The following is a 19,825-nucleotide window of genomic DNA, read 5'->3' as shown; positions in this document are numbered from 1 at the left end:
AAAATCACAGATTCTTAGAATTAAATCACCATTTGGAAATAGAATCTCCCACTTTTCTTGGAATAAAAGGTAGCACCCACTTAAAATGTGACAAATTGGGATGGCTGAATTAAAGTTAATTGTGAAATTACTTTTTATTTACAAAACACTGAAAGATAGGAAAATTCCACATAGAAATAAGAACTCTTTTGAGAATAGAGATTTCATACACTATGTACTTTGTTAAAACTGCCCAAATTACGCATTGGTGCTATATAAAAGCCACATTTTGAAACGATCTTAATTGATAGACAGACAAAATTATATCAAGAACAAATAAGGTATACAAGACTTGGGGATTTGACTATAAAATCTAAAAGTTAAAGATCTCAGTTTGAACCTAGAAGATATAATCATCAGACATAGATTGTGGTATACCATTTTAATTTACCTCTACAGAGAAATACTTCACAATTAAGCTTGAGGAAGCCTCACATACTATTTCATTTTCATGGGACTGAGGTGCTTCCATTCTGTCTCGTCCTCCACGTTCTTCAATTAGGATACACAGTTTTTCAGTTACATTTAGTTTTTCAACATTCAGAAAAAATATTTGAAATTGCATCCAAAATAACCAGAATAATTTTGCTGTCTTTTGCAGATAAAACATTGATTAAGATTTCTAGAATTCAATTTTGGACAAGATGAACAATCTATTCAATTGTTTCGCTACTTGTATAGTTTCTGAAAATCCATACAACTTCTTCCTGTGACGTAAATTCTACCTTTGACAGTATTCTAATCAAGTGTGGAGTTAGTCCATTATTCTGAAATTTATTGAACTTGGTCCTGATGGTTAGCTGTGATATTTGACAGGAAACACAGAGCCTCCATTTGGATATTGGTTTTAGTTTGAATAAGCTGGCTAGGAAGACAGCAAACATTTGTGAATCTATTATGATCTGAGTTTTTCCATCTGTCCCAGTACAATGTTCCTTATAATCTGTAATGAAGTACTCACTATTGACATTTCACCAGATCCTAGAATTTTTACTAGCTTTGGGACAACCCCAATTTTCAAAACTGTCAGTTGAGCCATCTGACAGGTAAGAAATGGCCCAACAGGTATCTGTCAGATTTTCTGGGCCATCATGATGCAAATTTGTTTAATTTGTTTAATAGCTTTTACTGGGGAAGCAGGATTGTTGTTATGACAGGATTTAAAAGTGTTCAGGTAAAATTTCTTAAGTAACCACATGTTAATGATGATGTATCAGGAACTGTAAGCAAGCTAAAAGAGAGTATATTGCACCATAATTGATAAGCAAATTTCTGTAGGCTAAACCATAATCTGTGATGTTTCTCAGAGCTCACATTCCCTGTTCACTGATGCAAAACCTCAAGAAAAGTCAATGAATGTAGATATAACCCCTCCATCTACCACACCTTCTTGTGGTCCAATGTTCCAGAAGCAATATTTGTGTATGTTGCAGTAGATTCAAACTAAGAAGGATTGCAGTCTGTCCTGCCTAAGAAACCTACAAGTTTTGGAATCATGCTGCCTCAGATATTTGTTCTATGGGAGGCTGTTTTTCCCTAGAAAATTCCTTAGCAATTTGGGTCACCTGACGTTGAACCATGAGATTTTTGCTTTTTATACCTTTGACAATTTCTTCAGACCAAAGCACATAGAGCTGGTTATTTTGGTTTTCTTGCAGAGGAGAAGTAGCATCTTCAGGAAAAGTACTGATATTCCTTCTTTTCAACATTTAATTATCTTTTTTAAAGCTTTCCTCAGTTTCATTTCAATATACTAGCATTTCATTTTTGTGTTGTCTTTCCCTTTGTTCTTAAATCTATTAAACCATATAGCTAGTGAATGTGCATTTTTCTTTGGTGAGCATGGTTATGTTCAACATTGGGAGAAAAAAAGGGAAGTTTCAGGGATCACCAAGCCCATAGGAGAAGTGGAAGGAGGTAGGTGTCTTATGGTTAGACTTCCAGCAGCCATTATAAGTCAGCCAAAAAACTGTGTCCAAATTTACTTTAGAAAGAGAGAGAGAGAGAGAGAGAGAGAGAGAGAGAGAGAGAGAGAGAGAGAGAGAGAGAGAGAGAGAGAGAGTTATTAAATTTGAAAAGCAAGAGACCATTTGTAACTTTGGAGAGAACAGTTTTATGAATAATTAGCTTGGAAGCCAGACTACAGATTTATGAAGAGATTGAGAAAAAACAGAACTAGAGGTATCTATTGTAAACAATAACCCTAAGATGTTTAGCGATGAAAGGAAGGAGAGATATAGGAAATAGTTAAAGGGGGTGGACAGATCAAATTTGAATTATTTGAGAATAAGAGAGATATGGGCATGTTTATAGGCAGTAGGAAAACATATCAAACAAGGAGAGATTGAAAATAAGTGAGAATGAGGAGAAGAGAAAGATAAATCTGCTAGAGAATATGGGATGGGATGGGACCATTTATGTGTGCAGGAAGATATCTCTTGTTTGGAAGAAGAACTATCCCTTGTGAGATGGGATGAAGGTAGAGAGAATGGCAGAAGGCAACTGACAGATGTCAGATGGGAAGGGGAGAAGATGAAGCTCTCAACAAATGACCTTATTTTTTTTTTCAAATATGAGGCAAAATTCTCAGTTGAGAGGATATAGTAGAGTGGGGCAATAAAGCCACAAATGGTTTGATTAAGAAGAAAAAACTGAATACTCTAACCCTTTTATATCACAGCCTTTTAGATATTTGAAGGCCATTCACATGTACACTTTCTGTTCCCAAATATTCTTTTTTTTCCAGCTAAATAGCTCTAGGTTGTCTTATCATAGGATCATCAGTCTAGAGTTGTAAGGTATTTATGAGGTCATTTTGTCCAAATCCTGTGGAAACTGAGGCCCAGAAAAGTTTAATGACTTCTCTAAGGATACGTAGGGAATACATGGAAGTCATAGTTTGAATTTAGGACCCGTGATTATAAGTTTAGTCTTCTTTCCAAAGCACTACACTGCCTTTTCAATTGACTTTTAACTTTCTTTGTCTTGTAAGTAAAATTCCTCATTCTTTTGATGGAAGTGGATGTCTTCAACATAGAGAATATCTAATCCAGTTCTAATTGATCAATGATGGACAGAATCAGCTACACCTAGAGAAGGAACCCTGGGAAATGAGTCTAAACTGTTTGCATTTTTTGTTTCTCTCCCCAGGTTATTTCTACCTTCCGAATCCAATTTTTCCTTTGTAACAACAACAACAAAAAATTCGGTTCTGCACACATATATTGTATCTAGGATATACTATAACATATTTAATATGTGTGGGAATGCCTGCCATCTAGGGGAGGGAGTGGAGGGAAGGAGGGGAAAATTCAGAATAGAAGGGAGTGTAAGGGATAATGTTGTAAAAAAATTACCTATGCATATGTACTGTCAAAAAATGTTATAATTATAAAATTAATGAAAAAAATTCCTCATTCTTTTTTTTTCCACTCAGGGACTAGGAAGAACCAACCCTGTTAATGAATATCCTACAGTAGAAAGCATCAAGTACTAAATAGTGGTGGGAACTGCAGTAATTACATTGATTAAGGTTTTTTTGGGGGGAGGAGGGAGAATCCTATCCATGATGTACTCTAAATTTCAATTTAACTTCTAGTTCTGAATGAGCATTTGATCTATAGTCTCTCAAATAAATTGTGTCTTCAGTTTTGTTTCCTTTTAGGCTTAAGATGTCCCATAAATACAGTACATCCATATCATCTTGTCATTCTAATTTGTGCCTGTTCCTACTTTTTTTTTGCATATGCTAAATATAAATTCAGATACAAAGAAAAACACCTGCTAAAGGGGGAAAAAAGCAGCATTCAAAAGCCTGCAGCTTCCAGATACAGTAGGATTTCCACTTGACAGTGTACCACCTCCACAATTTGTCAAGAGTACACAGTGAAGAGAAATGTCTCAAGATGCAAATTATCCAATATAATCTTCTGAAATAAGCTTAACCCATGTGGTTGAATATGTTCTGAGATCCTGGGTAAAATTCTCTAATTAAACTCTTGTTGAAAATATCACTCCTGGATCTTGGCTCCCAGCTCATGGTTAATGAAAGCACAATTTTTTTTAATTGTCCCAAATCCAGGTTCATCTAATACCAGCAGCCACTCTGCAATACAGATCAAGCCTTCATTTTTTCACTATCATGAACCTGGATGCTCAAGTTCATTTCTGAATAAATTTAAGTCATTTAAAGGTGCATGGGTGGTAAAAATGTAGTGCCATATCTGCTCTGGTCCCCTAAATTGGTCCCCGGGTTAGTTTTCCCCCATTTTTTTGAAGATATTACAGAGGAAACTGATGACTGGAGAGAGCGAAAGGTGTTTGTGAAATTGATTATTGGAAGAGTAAGTCTCAGTTGGAGGTTGTGTTTTTTGCTTCTTCCTTGATCAAAAACCCCCAAAGAAACTCCCTGGAATATAGTCAGAAAAATATTAAATATAGTAGAAATGCTAGTCTCATTGGAATTATGAATACTCCTTTATAGAGGAGACATTCCCCAGCAAGATATCTTTCTGGAAGCATTAAAGAGATGTTGGGCCAGAATAGTCTGTGGACTGAAACTTGAAAGCATATTTCTTGATAGTGTCATTGAAGAAGACATCAATAGTAGAACTGTAGAATGCCCAGCTATTTGAGAGCACCAAAAGAGACTGTTTTAATAAATTAATATTTGACAACATATAGAAGTTCTTCATTTTTTCAGATCTGAAAATTTTGTGTCAGAATATTCCAGAAACTTTGGAAAATGACTTAACAATTGCTTGATATTTCTTTCATTCTCCAATAATGTTCAGTTATTTTGAGGCTTATTTAGGGAGTAGAATTGGAGGAACAGAGAAGTTAAAGCATTTTTGCGGTGGATCTGTAAATGTATAGATGACTTCTTGGATAAAGTAGTCTAGATTCATGGATGATGAATTTCCCAGATCAAAGTAAAATTAGTCATCTTGATAAACTGAGATTAAATACCCTATGTACTTGACTTTAGAACTGTGTGAGTTTTTTTTTTTTTTTTTAAGGGGGGAAGTACCTCCTTAATGCAAACTCAAGACAATTCAAATAGTGACCTAGAAGGTGATATCCAGGATGCAAGAAACTACAAAGAGAGGTTCTAAAGGAATAATCCTTGGCTTAAGATTTTGTGGGTACAGTGATGGATTTTTGTTAGGATGAGTGGACTGTGCATGAGTACACTTAGCCAACATGGCATAAAAATTTTATTTTGTTTTCTTTTCTAAAAAAGAAAATATCACATTTGGCCATACTATGTCAAACATTGTTCAGACACTCTAAAAAGTGGACCACATAAGCTACAAAGTTTACCTTATTCCTTGACTTTTCTTGTTTTCTGAAACAATTGGGTATCGATCTATACTTGGATAAGATTGCCTATGAGATGTCATGCAATGATTTCTCTTATAAGCAACTATGTTTTCCATTGTTCAGAGTCCTGGTGTTTTAAAAAATGCTAGGTGATTCTTTCATAGACATCCTTTTTAAAATTAAATTTGATAAAATTTGAGCACTTTGGACTTAGACTGTCACTAATGTAGTATACATATTAATTGATACATTATATTAATAAAATATATAGAGAACTCAATATTGCTGGAAACTTTTTTGGGCACTACCTGCAAGGACTATTTGGAAAATTTTTGAAATAAGAAACTCAGAATTTAGTAAACATATTGATTTTTAAAACTCAGGATCCTTAATTCAAACTTTATGTTTAATAAAAGCTTTAATGCGTTGCAGTAATTTGTTTTTTATTTTTGTCTCCACCTCCACATAGGATCTTTTGTACCTGGAATAATTTGTTGCTTTTTCCCCTCTAAACTACTTTAGTTAACAGATTAGTTTTTGATGTTCTCAGTCCCAGCTTCTTGAAATTTGGAGTGAAAAGAAAATGATTTCTATATATTTGAATATGTCTTTTTTGGAGGAGAGGATAGCCCACTTTTCTAAGGCTCATGAAAAAGAACTTGAGTTATGCATGGAACAAAGGGAGACAGAGGCAGAAATTCCTGTGGGCAGGAAAATCCCCTTTCCAAATTCTCTAAGCTCTAATTCTTTTATTTTCTCTTTTCCAAGGAGTAAATTTCTCAGAGTTTGGGATCTTGAAGATCTTGATCTGATTACTAAAAGATAGCTATCTGAGGGCAGATAGAGAAGACCAAAGAATACAATCTTTGACCCCATAAATGTGTGGGAAAGGATGGAAGGTGATTAGATAGCACTGGCCCTGGAGTCAGGAGAACCCTAGTTCAAATCCAGTCTCAGACCCTTACTAGCTGTGGGACCCTGGGCAAGTCACTTAATCCTTATTTCCTTGAAAAGAAAAGGATGGAGAATAATTTCAAAGCAACATTCTATCTAGAGTTTGTATGGTGGACTGTGCTAAAAAGATAATTGGGATGTCCCATTAACAAAGGAAGACATAAAGCAGCCAGAGACAGAATCCTAGAACTGGCCTACAGCTCAACTAAGATTCAGAAATAGGGATGTGGTGAGGCTGCCTTGCAAGAATTTTTTTTCCTTATAGTTTTTGGTGGTAGAGATCCTCTAGCCCCATTCCCTTATTTTACCCATCCCCAAATGGAGGACTGGAAGTGGGAAGGTCAGGGAGACAGCCCTATTGCTCTTAACTCCAACCTTTGACAACTTTTCAAAATGACAAGTGAACCCTAATTTTTCTGTGAACCCTAATGTTTTAAGAATTATTTGAGGATATACATACTATATGTATGTATTAATATATGATTGACCATTTTAACACATGTCAGTTCTGCTTACTTGAATGCCAGCAGTGAGACTGCCAATGAGAGAGGATAAAATTCTGGGACAAAAGTAGATTTAAAATATTAAGGTTTAATCTCATATAATCCAAGTTAATGCTTCTAGAATGAGACATTTGTCTCCTTTGGCAGTCTAGTCAAGCTGGTAGACTTTTCAGAATAATGTTTTTTAAATGCATAAAAGAAAATATATGTGATTACAAAAGAAATGAATTATGTTTATACTTAGCCTGCTTTGGTCCATTCTCCTTGAGAAAGTACATCATATCTGCCCTTCAGATTTCTGGAATTTACTGAAGGATTTGGGAGGAGGGGGGTATCTTCCCTATTACTGTTTGACTTGTTACCATCTGTGCCCTCTGCTGTTGGATACAGTAATCAATTCCATTCTTAAGATCAATTAACAATTAATAAAAGCATATTTAATTCAAAATTATAGCAGAGGTACCTCCAGTATCTCAAGGACACACATCTCAGTTCTTACATAACACTGATCCCTCCAAATTCAAGATGCATCATTGTCTCAACTCCATTCCTTTTTCCAAGAACAGTGGGGGGGGGGAAACAAAAAAACAAATGCAGAGATCAGATATTGATACATGTTTCTCAGAACTATGTGGCTTCAGTTGGGAGAAGGTCCCAAGATCTCTATCCATTTACAGTAATCATACCACTAAAATACAGCAGAAAAGAAAAGGGCCAAAGAGCCTAAGCTAAGACTAACTCAGCTTGTTCACTGATATCCCTACCTCTGACCATCCGACCAATGGAAAAACTCATTGGCCATATAGTTAGGAGACCAGTACTAATCATATAAGAATTGAGCATGTACTTCACTCTCTCCAAGGTACTTCCATTCCACTGTATTATCATAGCTCTCCCAGAAGCTCCCTAATATCTTTACATGAAAGATACTATCAGAGATACTCTGTATATATAGAAGATTAATTTTATCAAAACACTAAAAAAGTTACAAGCCTGATGTTTAGAACCCTCTTTAAGTAAGATTTCTTTAGTGAACAATTGGTATTTGCATTTATCCTATTATTTCAAAATAGGACAAAGTTCCCTGAATATTAGGTGGAGCTTTATGGCAAACATAGGAATAGACAATAGTTACACAGGATGGGTAGGCATGAATATTTGGTAATCTACACCCTTGGAAAGAATGCCTGCTTCAACAAAGTGTAAATTCATTGAAATTTCAAATTACATGTTTATATCTTTATTCTATGATCATTCTCATAGAATGTGACTGATTTGGGCTTTGTTTAAAAAGTATATTTTACAATTCACAATTTGCTGTATTGGGATGGATCTTCCAGTAAAGATATCTCAGATTTATCATACTTTTAGTATAGTGTCTGGAACATTAATTGTTGCCTATGGCTTATTGACTTGACTCTGGATCCACATATCCCAAAATGATAGTTTATGAGTCCCCACCAATGTGTTTGCTTTTCATAGTGAAAAGATAAAAATTTATAGCCAAATATTGCAATGAAATGTTATAGGAAAGTACGAAGAATTTTTACCCTATAAGCCTAAGGTGTACTCTCCAACAAATACAGATAGTACAATGGAAATAATGGAAAAGCACAGAAGTAGGATACACCTGTGTGGTCAAGGGACATATATGGAGAAGCAATTGACTTCTTTCAAGCTTCAGGGCTGCAATTATATTCTAGTGATATAATCTCACCACTGCAACCATGACTATTCTATATATTCTAGGCTATTTTCATAATCTTTTCTGGATTACCAGATACTGTTCTGTTACACTTGCAATGTGCATAAATTCTACTGGGTGAACATTATCTGAATTCCACTGATGAATAATTCACCATGTGTGAGAGAAGCATATTCTATTTCTAAACTGCTCAGGTGGTTTTAAAATTATTCTGATATGGACAAAAAAATCTATTTCCTTGTGAGTAGACTGAAAAGTCATGTAGTACCTCTTCATTATTTGAGATAGGAAGCAGGACTTACCCAGTCACCACATAAGGAAGTGTAGCTCTGCATGCTGAAAGCTTAGGACTTTCACTGGTTAATCCCTTTATTAAATGTATTTGCAGCACACTGGTGACCAAGTAGTCTTAGGGCAGCTCCCTAATAGAAAAAAGTCACCTTTCTCTAGTCACCTTATCATTGTAATTTAATTCAATTAAAAAAACATCTATGAATAACCTACTATATTCAATGCATTATCCTAAGCAGTGAAGATTAAGACAAAAATGAAATGGTCCATGGGTTCAAGGAGCATACATGGAGGGTGATGGTGAAGATAAACCATGTATACAGATATATGTGTGTTAATCCAAAGTAATTTTAAGAAGGAGTGGGAAAAATGCAGAAGAATTAGTTAATATCTTTTGTAGAAGGTGGCACCTGAACTGTGCTTTAAGGGAAATATGTTTTGGAGCAGAATATCTCCCTTCAGAGGTCAATGACAGTGTATTACCATGATATAATGAGCAAAATTCTTAAGTGTCTTCTTACTTTTGTGCTTGGGTGTAAACTGATAGAATTATATGTTTAGTGATTTGCTTTTTGATCTGGTCAAAGGCATGAGATAATCTATATTCAGTTAAATAGTTTATTTACTGTTCATGCAAAGTATAGAGTGACATTCCTAAACCAGGGAGGAATTCAAACTAATATATAAACAGTAATCATTAGCATCATAGGAGGATGAAGAGATATAAAGATAGAATTAGCCTATTCTTCCTATAATTAACATAGTTTTCCTGTATTTTCCTTTGGATTTCATTTCATTTGGGGTTCTTTTTATTCATATAATATGTACAGGGAAATGTTTCAAAAGGGATAGTTACTCTCAATGGCAACCAGGTAAAATTGGGGAACCATGGAGGCTTGAGGTTATTTGAAAAAAAAAATTAGAAAACTTTCTTAGGCAAGAAATTTTTTCCATTCTCTTAAGACTGCTCCCATGTCCCAATTTCAGCTTTCTGAGTATTTTACTCAGGTAAAAATACATTGAAATCTCCCCTTTGCATTAGGATGGGCAGCACAGTAGTAGTGCCTCTCTGTGCTAAAGCAAGAATTGAATATAATTTTTAAGTTGGAGCCAGTGAATAGTAAGATAAGGACCATTTAAATCAATCACTTATCAATGATTTTCCTAAAATACACATTTGACTATGAAATCACCTCCTCATTAAGATCCACTATCCCATTATTGCTTATTTTTACCTTTTTTTAACCTTGTCTTTTTTTTTCATTTTAATTTTTAATAAAACAAGCATTTCTATAATATACAATAAAAGATGATTGTATCTGAAACTACAAATCTTCCATGTACAATTTGTTTTTCTTTCCAACCTTACAACAAAATTGTGATGTAAATTTCTTCCCCTTCTCTAAAGATGAATATCATTAGATACAAAAAAGTATATATGCATACATATATATGTATATGTATGTAAAATTATTCTATACATCATTTAAAGGCCTTTGTAACATATCCCCAGCATATCTTTCCAGTTTTATTATACTTTAGCTCCCTTCTCAAATGTTATAGTCAAAAGAAACTGGCCTTCTTGCTGTTCTTTACCCATGTCACTTTATTTGCATCTCTTCAACTACGAGTTGTACTTATTGGTTTAACTCTCCCTTTCTTTATCAACCCTGCCTTTAAAAGGAAGTTAAATTAATTTTGCATGATCTGTTCTTTTATTTATTTTTCCTTTTATTTAACCTCCCAACTATCTCACCAATGGATCCCTTATTTTCTCCCCCCGCACACACTTTCTCTCCCTCCTTATCCCTTTCTTATTAATCTATATAATTTAACCCACTTTCACTGATTTATACACCTTCAATACCCCACCTTAATCAATTCTCCCCTCTTATTTATTTATAGATTTGGAGGGTGCTATCCCCTTCTTGATATATATAGTGTATATGTATATGTATGTGAAAATATAATGTACACATGTATTGTTTTCTCTTTAACCATTTCCTGATATGAGTAGGTTTTCAGAACTATCAGCCCTCCTCCACCATGTAATTCCTCTACATTGGTTCTTGCTCTTGCACTTCATTAGAGTAATCATACTTTTTTTTTTTTTTTTTTTACTCTTTTTTACCTTTTCCTACATGGTTTTGCTTTTTAGAGTTATGTCATTCTCAGTTCTACTCTAATTTTTTTCGCTGACTACCCAACTACTAATGCCAATTTTAGACATGTAGTTTATATTTCCATATTTAAAACAAAAACAATTTATCCTTATTCTGTCCCTTGAAATTAGTTTTTATATTGAAATTGGCTCTTATATGCTAAGTTTTCTATGCAATTATGTCATGTTTATTTGACATAAAAGCCTGAAAAAATCTTAACAGTTCATTGAACATCCACTTTTTTCATTCAATATTATACTTAATTTTGCTGAATATAGTATTTTTGGCTGCAACCCTAGTTCTTTTGATTGTTGATATATAGTATTCCAAGACTTGTGGTTTTTTATTGTAGTCACTGAGAAATCTCCTGTAATTCTTATGTGTAGTTCCAGCATATTTTTTGTTGTTATAGCTTATAAAATTTTCTCTTTGATTTGGGGTTGTGAAATTTAGCAGTGAAATTTCTATATATTTTCCTTGCAAGATTTCTCTGAGATATGGTTGGTGGATTTTTTTTCTATTTCTATTTTTCCCTCTTGTTCCATTACTTCAAGACAATTTTTTAAACTTATTTTTACTTATTTCTTATTATTGTGTCAAGGTTCTTTTTTTTTTTTTTGTTCATACCTTTCATATCCAATTATTCTTAAGTTTTCTCTTTTTGAAGGGAAAGGGACCCGTATGTATAAGAGTGTTTGTGGCAGCCCTCTTTGTAGTGGCCAGAAACTGGAAACTGAGTGGATTACCCATGCACATATCTTGTAAATAAAAAGCTATAATAAAAAAAAAGTTATTTTTACCAGGAAAAAAAAAGTTTTCTCTTTTTGATCTGTTCTCCAGATCTATTATTTTTCTTATAAAATATTTCATATTTTCCTATTTTTTTCATTCTTCATCTTTTATTACTTTTGGTCTCTTATGATTTCACTAACATCCCCCCTGCCCAATTCTAATTTTCTAAGAGTCATTTTCTTCTTTAAGATTCCTGATCTCCTTGTCCAGTTGGTTGACTTCCTTTTTGTAGTCTTCTAGTTTTTCTTGGATTCTTCTTTTTAAGTTTTTCTTCAATCTCTTTCATTTGATTTTTAAAGACTTCTTTGAGTTCTCTTATGACTTCTTTTTAGGCAGATAGCCATTTAACATTACTCTTTGGGGTAGGAGAGGCTTTTTTTTTTTTTTTTTTTCTTCAGTATCATCCTCTGAAGATGAACCGCATTCTTCCCTAATCCCAAAGTAACTTTCTATAGTTGGGTTCTTTATGTTTTGCCTGATCATTTTTTAAAAATAAAAACATAATAGTGTGATTACTTCTAGTTCTGGGGTGTGGGGGATGGTGTCTCTGGCTTCCTTTAGTTCTTTCCTCTGACTTGGAACCCAAAACCAAGAGTTCCTCCCTCTTGTAAGTGCCCACAGCCAGTAATTCCCCTGTCCCACTGCTTCCGCAATCACCAGGTATGTGTTCCATTTCTCCCAAGTCACATCTTAGCAACATTGTTTGGCCTGGTACTCTTTAAAAGCTGAGGTTCCCTCAATCTTCCTATACTCAGACTCCCATTTACCTATGCTGTCCAGGAGGTGAAAGTTCCTTTGCTTTGGATTGAGGATACCTTTGAACCCAACTAACCCCAAGGTACTTGGCTGGCAATGGCTAGCCTGGAGGTGTTTATATTTTACAGTAATTAATCCTCCATCCTAAGGTCTTCAAGATCTCTAGAGGAACTTTATTCTGCCCCAACTCTTGTTAGGTTTTCCCTGGTCTACATTTACCCTAAAACACATTTTTTTTTCCTGAGGGAATTTAGAGAGCATGGGATTTTCTGACTACCATTTCTTGACATGACTTAGTTTTTAATTAACCCATGCTGGCTTTTAATGATCATCTCTTTTTTTTTTTTTTTCTAAGTGCTCATACACCACCCTTGAAAATATTTTCTGGAATTCTGGAAATAATGGAAGTTGGCTTTGAATGTCTGGACTCATTGATGCATGTACCAGTTGTGCTGATTCCTAGAAGAAAAATAAAGCTTCGAGTATTGAGTTGTTAGTATGGTATAGCTATGGTATACAATAAATGCACAGGAGAATTGTGAAACAAAGTGCTGTGTGACATCCAAGGTGGGGTATAGGTGGTTTGAACTTAATAGTTAGCTATGACTAACTGACAAAGTAGTTTGGATTTTGCTTAATAGGCAATTTATTATTGAATAGAGGAGAGAATTCAAATTTTATGGCCTCCAAAGCTCTCAAGAAGTCTGACCACATCTAATCATACTTATTTTCTTATTGATTAATGGATAGAAAAAATAAATGAATCAGTTTAATTGGGTTAAACATTAGTCTAGCTTCCTAGTATACTGTGAATTCCTTGAGAGGAGGCACTTAGCCAATTTTCAAGTTTTACCCTTGGTGCTTTTGTACATGATAGACTCTTAAATGTTTGTTGAATGAATGAACAAAAAAATCAGACAACCCCACGTACTGGAATTTTATAAATGTTCTGCTTCCCATTTTGCATGCAGTAATTGGGTAGGCTAATATAGTGCTGAAAAGCAATAAAGGTAATTTAGAGGCAGACAGCACCTTCTTAGAAAATATTATTATAGAAACCAGTGGCTTGCTATTGTATTATCCATGCATGAATAGAGCCAGAAGTTTTATTTTCTTTTCATCAAAGAGAATGCACAAAGAAAATAGAAAAAAAGAAATTTGGTTATAATTTGGTACAATAGAGATCCTCTTGCATAGTGTTCAATTCATTTTAAGAACTCAGAGATCGAAGGACTAAAAATTGGAGGGGGTATCTTTTGGGGGAAAAAAGTGCTATTTTCTGATGTAAGAGGAAGAAAATGCTATTAAAGATACTTGGAGTATGAAAATATGAATTCAAGTCTTGATTCTACTAGCAACTCCCTTGTGCTCTGGAACAAGGAACATAAATTCTACAGACCTTTTGAAGGATGCAAACTCCCTCATCTGTATATTAAATATGGTTATACTACTATTTTCTGAGAAGAAACAAAATTAATTGCAAGTAACTTGACTTCAACAGCAGTAGTAGGTAGGGCTCTAAGACATCTTATTCTTGACTGTTTCACATCTTGGCTCTGATTTCACACAAAAACTCGTCTTTACATGGTTGCCAGGAAGGCAAAATCTTCTTGGTACTACTTTCTGTGTCTTACCTTTTTCTTCTCCGGAGGATGATCACTGTAGCTTCTAATATTCTCTGTGAGTGGAGAAATAACAACGTTTTTCACATTCCTTTTTCTTCTTTCTCTCTCACTTTTAAAATGGAAAGGTCCAGATAGCATTTTAATCTTTCTCATTGATATTTTGTTACATTTATTTAATTTGGGAAAAAATTTATTAAGGTCTCTAATTATTATGGTTTTATGATTTATTTCTGCTTAGTAAATTAATTAGTCAGTCAGTAAACATTTATTAGGTGACTACTATGTGCCAGGCATTGTGCTAAGACTGTGAATACAAAGAAAGGCAAAATACAGTTCTGTTGTAAAGGAATTTAGTCTGAGAGAGATAACATGTAAACTATTATGTGCAAACAAGTTAACTTGGAAATAATAAGGAGAGGGAAGGTATCCTAAATTAAAGAGGAATGGGGAAGGCTTTCCGTAAATAATAGGAATTTATCTGAGAGCTGAAGGATGCCAGAGAAGTCAGGAAGCAGAGATGAGAAGGGGAAATTTTCAGGGATGGGGGACAGCCAGTAAAAATGCTTGGAGTTAAAAGATAGAGTATCTTTTGAAAGGAAGAACAAAAAGGACAATACCCCTGGATCCCAAAGTATGTTAGAAGGAAGAAGATAGAAGAAGCCTGGAGATGTAGAAGGAACCAGATTATGAAGGCTTTTGAATGCCAAATAGAAAAATTTTATTTGATCTTGGAAACAATAATGAGCTACTGGAATTTGTTGAATAGAGATGAAAGACTTGTGCTTTAGGAACATCAGGTAGACAGATGAATGGAGGATGAATTGGAATGGGGACCAACTAAGAGATCATTGAAATCAATAGGCACCAGGTGATGAGGGCCTGCTGGGGTAGAGGTAGTATAAGAAGAAAGAAAGGGACATATCTGAAAGATATCATGAAGGTAAAATCAACATGACCACTACAGATTTGATATATAGTCAAAGATATAGCCAAAGTTGAAGGGACATCTGGGCTGTGAACTTGGGTGACTGACAGTAATATAGACATTAAGAAGAGAGGAAGCTTTGGGGGGGAAATAATTAATTCAATTTTGGACATTTTCAGTGTCAGATGTCTATGGGACATCTATTTTGAAATATTCAATACATAGTTGAAGATATGAGACTGGAGTTCAGCAGATAGGTTAGGGCTATATAATTAGATCTGAGAATAATTATTATCAAGATATTTGAAGACACTCTTTTCCAGGAAGCAAGCTATATTCTGAACTTGACATAACAAAAATCCTTTGCCTTCACCCTTTGGATGATCTTATCCCTTGGCAAAATGTATTAATTTGACCAGGTGTTCTCTGAGGGATTGATGATTTTCATGTTAATCTACAACTATTTAGGTTGGTTGGAGCTTCCCTATTTCCCAGGCACCTCAGAGTCAGAAGCAGCCAATGTACTTAGCAGACCTTTATCAATCAAATTTCCTGACACACTGAATATTCCCTGTGCTTGAAACTGCTAAGTGAACTAAATCCTGTTCCCCATCATCTTACTCCGGTTCTGTCTCCTACTGAATGATCACAAGGCTCATTGATCCTTGAGACTTGAGACAATCAATTTAGGAAGTATTCCTACAGTATCCAAGAATACCTGTATTGTGCCCCAAATGTCTGCAAACACAGACCTGTCATGGAAATCATTTATTCGAGACCCAAGAATGACTGTGTTGTGTTCCTGATTTTTGTGGTTTTCATTCTTAAAAGCCCAATCCCTGTCACAAAATATAAGCTCCCCCTTTCCGGAAGAATCTTGGTCTGCCAATGTTTTCCTCACTCTGACAATAAGCTTCTGTTTGATTCCTGACTCTCCTGTTTCTACTCTGCTTTGTTTGACTGCAATCACCCACAGGTTTAGAGAGTTGATTCTAGTTTATTTACATGATCATGGAAATGATAATTAATTATACACACAGGAGCTGAGTAGATCACCAAAGAAAGTAGTATATATATTTTAAAAAAATGCTTAGGACAAGGTCTTGGAGAACATCCACAGTTAGTAGGCATTGCTTACATGAAGATTCAACAAAGGAGATTTGTAGATAGAAGAAGTGGATAGGTAGGAGGAAAAACAGAATTAGTATCTCAAAAAATCTACAGAGATGTGAATTTTAAGGAGAGTATGATAATTTAGAGAACAATTTGTTCATATCTTTTGATTCTGGGTAATTGCCTTTTGCTACTACATATTTGTATTGGTTCCCTATATATTCTTGGTAATATCATGTAATAAAGAGAGATTTGAAAATGTATGTTTGAAAATGCTGCCATTGTTGTATGATTTTGTTGCCTAAAATTAGATGTTATCTATAAAAATTGTCATATCTGAAAAATTTTAAAATTTAGAAGCAAATTTTTCTAACATATTTAAAGTCTTCCAAATGAGGAATTCCAATGGATCTTTAAATTAATTTTTAAAAATGCAGCACTTCTTAATTTTGCAAGAGTAATTGAGTGATATCAGAAAAGAAAGAAAATTATTAGCTAAATTTCAACAAAAATAATTGGTGAATGAGACTGAAAAAATGAGCATAATTACTTAATCAACACAATGATGCAACTCTTTCATTTGGAACTGTACTTCTTATAAGGCATTTTTTCCAAATATGACAGGTATTATAATATACTGAACTTAAAACCTTATATATGATATCAACAAGTATATATACTATTGTAGTTGTAACTCTATTTTTACTATATAATACAAAAAGTTTGGATGCTATTGTTCTAATGATTATTGATGAGATACTTTCAAGAGTAATGGCCCTTCACATTTAAGTACTTTAGTTTTGATACTGCCATTTTTAAAGTTCAGGATGATGATATCTGCATTTGATTTAACAGAATTGGGAACTGAGATTTTATCCACTGATGTAGATTGAAACTTTATCTGTCATTTATAATTTTAGAGAATTGTCTTGGGAAATGAGAACTTATGTCAAAAATAGGATCTGAAGACAGGTTTTCCTGATTCAAAAGCCAATCTGTGCATGTACCACCATGCCTATGCTCATCATATCCAAAATTTGCTTTATAATTTGTTTTTCTTTCAATACACTTTCCCTGAAATATCTTATTGACTTCTCAAAGAATAGTTACTAAATCATAGAGTATTCTTTTTAAACCTTTATTAATTATTACCTTAATAGCTATTGTTAAATGAGTATTAATGTTCAGAAGAAAAAAAGCAGTAACAATTTTCAGAAGGCAAAAACTGTCTACTTCTCTTTTGGTTTTTTTTATTTCTTGAATTTTCCAATCATTCTAATGACCTGGGAGGTCTGTTTCAGTGGATTGAAATCTAAAATTCATTTTCTTTCTTGATATTTCTAAAAGCTTTTTGGTCCCCTTCATGAATGTCACTGTACAGATGGATGGATTCCTAGCTGACTGTCACATTGAATTTGACAGCCTCCTACTCAGAGAGCAGTGTTAGACTGGAACTGTGGGTATTATTGTATCCTACAATGAGTCTTCTTCACAGAAAATTTTTCTACTGCAGAACTTGAAAAGAAATCAATAATATCCCAAAGTTTCAGGAAAAAAAGTTTCAAATGATATATTTTCAGAAAATGATTTTCAATGTTAAGACCATGTGCTTATTCAAGGCACCAGTTAACATTCAGCAAACAAGTAGTTTTTTCTTCCATTAGGAAAGATTGAAGGATAATTTTCTTCTCACCCTCCTCCACCTCCAGTACATGTAGATATGAGTAATGTTATATTATTCATGCTGGAGAAATAGCAAAGTTCACAGTGTTACTACTAACTCCTTTCCACCCCTCTCATGTGAACTGCTCAATTGTATGCCAAAGCTCAAAAATCACTAAATCTGAGAACTAGAAGGATTTTAGAGACCATCCAGTCCCATCCATTCTTGAACATTAAGCCCTTCAAAAATATAAAATATCATAGTATGACTGCTAGTGATTGTCTCATTAGTGACAGAAAACCACTTTTGTGCCTTAAAAAATCTAAGAATCTATTATTAAAGATATTACATTTAACCCATACTGGAAAATACCAAAATCCATGATAGCTGGATGTTCAGGTGTGGGCTTAATTCAGGCCAGGCCCTGGTAGTTTCTAGATTTGATATTGCAACAAAATGAAACATTTGTATGTCATCTAACAGTTAACAAAAAGATATTTACTTAGCCATAGTGGAAGGTTATTCAACAATAAAAGGCATTGTAGCACTGATTTGATTTATCTGAGTGAAGCTCCTTCACTAGAATAGCCCATAGTAATCTACTACCTAGAGATCAGCTCCTGATTGCTCTTTCATACTCAAGTGAGCAGGAAATGATGTCAATAGTCTGAAGTGTTAGTTCTGTAAGCAAATCAAGAATCAAGGAATGTTGTCTCAATACTTGAAAGGCAAAATTAGCCTAATTTGAATTAGGGAGTAGGATTAGAATATTACTCCTACCACATACTACATTTCTGGTGCCATATTTCTTAAGATCTTCTAAAGGACCTCTAACCACTAAAATTACTTCAGGACAGTCTGTGGCCAATCTTGACATTTTTTTATTCAAGAAATCCATTATAAGATACACTATAGGAAGAAGTGAAAGGCAAAGACAAAACACAGCAAAGAATGGATCACTTTTTTTTTTTCTGAGAAAGTGACTGAATTTGGGAAACTTTAAAGAGGGCCCAATCCCAGGTCTAAAGATTAAGTCCATATGATACATGATGCAAAATCTTTGAGGTTCACATTGGATTGCTCAATGTAAAAAGGTAACAATCAGCAAGAGTTAACACTAGAAACATCAGGACTACAGTAAAGATGATGATACCCAGTCCTTATCAGGGGTCATGCTAATTCCCATCACAAGTCTCCTTTTAATCTCAGATTGAAATAGGAAATTACTATGTTCATGTTTATCTAGTCTCTACTTTTAGAACCCCCAACTGCTATGTAGATGAATTAATTTTTTAAATAGTGATATTTATCATCAGGTTCTCCTTTGCATGGAATTAAGATTAGCTTCTTCGTCTTTTCTTCCTATATATCCTGGTTCTGCCCTTTAGGGCCAAACAGAAAACATCAATCCTCTCTCCATAAGGACAGCTCTTTGGATACTCAAAGACAGATGTTTTATTTTCATTAAGTGCTGTCTTCTCCAAGTAAAATATTCCTGGTTTCTTTAACTTATAGGGCATTATTTCTACTCCTCTCGGTCACCTAATTCTCTTTTTATTGTAGTCTAGTTTGCCAATGACCTCCCCCTATGGGACATCTAGAACTGAACAAAATTCTGTAGTTGTAGCAAACCAGAGCAGAAAGCAGCAGGATTGTCATATTCCTTATTCTACACACAACATCAATATTTTAGATAGATGACCTTATTGTTGTAGTTATTGCAACTATCAATGAAATAAATGTGACTGTATAATCATTTTTAAAAATGCTCAGAAATTTGAGAGAACTGGAAAGAGCACAGCATTTGGATTTAGAAGGTTTAGAATAAAGCCCTGGTTAGAGTACTTTAACTGCTCAACACATTTGGACAAATACATGTGCTTCAGTTTTTTCATCTGTCAAAAAAGAGTTGATTCCCCAATTGATAAATGATAAAATGATATGAACAATTTTTAGATAATGAAATCAAAGCTGT

General features: G+C 34.2%; 1 pseudogene; it reads right to left on the bottom strand.

Moving 5' to 3' along the window:
* Positions 1 to 203: 203 nt before the first annotated feature.
* LOC141540918 (importin subunit alpha-1-like) lies at positions 204 to 18,727 on the bottom strand (annotated as a pseudogene).
* Between the last annotated feature and the right edge of the window lie 1,098 nt (positions 18,728 to 19,825).

Source organism: Sminthopsis crassicaudata, chromosome 4 (assembly GCF_048593235.1).
Source record: "Sminthopsis crassicaudata isolate SCR6 chromosome 4, ASM4859323v1, whole genome shotgun sequence".
Lineage (NCBI taxonomy): Eukaryota > Metazoa > Chordata > Mammalia > Dasyuromorphia > Dasyuridae > Sminthopsis > Sminthopsis crassicaudata.
Note: the sequence above shows the minus strand (reverse complement) of the source record. Positions and strands in the feature narration are given on the sequence as shown.